Source organism: Cupressus sempervirens, chromosome 6 (genome assembly GCF_028749045.1).
Source record: "Cupressus sempervirens isolate cs-2001-9-10 chromosome 6, ASM2874904v1, whole genome shotgun sequence".
Taxonomy (NCBI): Eukaryota; Viridiplantae; Streptophyta; class Pinopsida; order Cupressales; family Cupressaceae; genus Cupressus; species Cupressus sempervirens.
Genome location: NC_143123.1, coordinates 100,830,737 through 100,832,616, shown reverse-complemented (window position 1 = coordinate 100,832,616; position 1,880 = coordinate 100,830,737). Strand labels below are relative to the sequence as shown.

The window sequence follows — 1,880 nt, the reverse complement described above, 5'->3', positions numbered from 1 at the left end:
TGTAGGCTAGGATGAACATGGACCCAATCTTCGCATGTCCCCTCTAAATTTCATCTTTTTTTGCCCTACATTTTGTGATTCATTAACAAGCTTTTATCTAGTTAATAAGAACTTGGGGATCCGATTTCAATTTGTGTGTTTAAGTTTATGCGTCAATAACTAACACTAAGATGTCGAATGTTTATTGCGTAGTTATGTAGGAGTCATGCAGCATTGTTTCAGTGACACTCGTATGTAACATGTATACGTGTATTCAAATTCTAAACTTTCAAAAACTTATCATGAATTTAAAAAGCTCTGGAAACTGTGTTCTAATTATAAATATGCTTGTTTATAATTTTGATTTTACTATTTAATATTGTGTTTATTATTTTTTCACTTAAAAAATCTTATACAAACTTGAGAGTTTTCACTTGAAAAAGGTTTTGGGCCTTTTCAATTCGTTAGCAAAAATATTCAGCGGGATGAAGATAAAGCAGAGAAAATATTCAGATTTAGAACACTGTAGATTATTTTCATTATCAACGAGAGCTATTACAAACTACTAAGACTGCAGAGAACATCATTTGAACATGTATTCATCAAAAGGAATGACAGCATAACAAGCCCATGGCAAGGCAGATACTGCTTTTCTCCAAAATACACCGACTAGGACACTTCATAACAAATCATCACCTGCACAAATAATGAACAAGAAGAGTATGTAAAATGTTTTAAAACCTTTCAAACTAATGGAAAATACATATTATTATAAAACCGTGGTCAAAGCTGTCAAATCGGATAAAAATACATAAATTTATAGAACTATGTTCAAACCTTTCAAAATAGCACAGTGACAGTACTCAGAAAACTATGTTTAAAGCTTTCGAACTAGATGAAAAAGGAAAAGTACAAAATATTTACTGTAAAAATGTGTTTAAACCTTTCAAAATACAGCAGTGACATTATTTATAAATCTGTATGTAAAGCTTTCAAACTAGACAACAAAGGAAAAATACACAAATCCACTGTAAAACTGTGCTCAAGCCTTTCAAACAAGTGCAGCGATAGTATTTATAAAACTGTATTTAAATCTTTCAAACTTGATGAAAAATACATAAATAAACTATAAAACTATGTTCAAACGTTTCAACCTAGCACAGCGACAGTATTTATCAAATCGTGCTTAAATATTTCAAACTAGATGGAAATTAAATAAATTAACCATAAAACGTTTCAAACTCGCGCAACCACAGCATTTCTCAAACTGTGCTTAAATATTTTAAACTAGATGGAAAATACATGAACTTACCATAAATTTGTGCTTAAATCTTTCAAACTAGATGGAAAATACATAAACTTACCATAAATATGTGCTTAAATCTTTCAAAATAGAGCAGGGACAGCTTACCTGGACACTTCAGGAACAATGCTACAATGATGAGACGTGTTAGGGGTAGAATCCCAGGGCTCGACCTTGGGACTTGTTGCGAACAATGGTTGTCAAGAAGTACAGAATGAGGAAACACAAAAAGAACCACAACAGAATGAGTAACGGTATTGTCGGATCAAAGTAACTCGGCGATTCTGCAGCAGAAGGCATCTCTGTAACAGACGCATTTGCCTTTTCACAGCTCCTCAAGAACAGACAAAGAAGCCCCTTGTATTTGGCCATGGCGGACAATTCTTCAGAACAGAAAAAAAAGGTGTGGGGAAGGAAATTTATAGCCAAAAATTTAGGAGAGGAGATTAATAAAAACTACGTAGTTACCTTTGTGTGTTTTACGGGGGGACACGTGTCACTTACGATTGAGAAAGGTCGAATTCCGTCATGAGACAAACTTTTTGTTGAGCGCCGCTTGAAACATGCGTTTCAGTTTTATCGTAGCTGCAGGTAGCTG

The 1,880-nt window shown here is 33.8% G+C and overlaps 1 long non-coding RNA gene across 1 annotated transcript; it reads right to left on the bottom strand.

Moving 5' to 3' along the window:
- Window positions 1–376: 376 nt before the first annotated feature.
- On the bottom strand, window positions 377–1,668 carry LOC149551432 (uncharacterized). Its single transcript, XR_016353293.1, has 2 exons — window positions 1,391–1,668; window positions 377–675 (listed from the first exon to the last, which is right to left on the bottom strand). It is a non-coding gene; the product is annotated as an uncharacterized LOC149551432 (long non-coding RNA).
- Window positions 1,669–1,880: the final 212 nt, after the last annotated feature.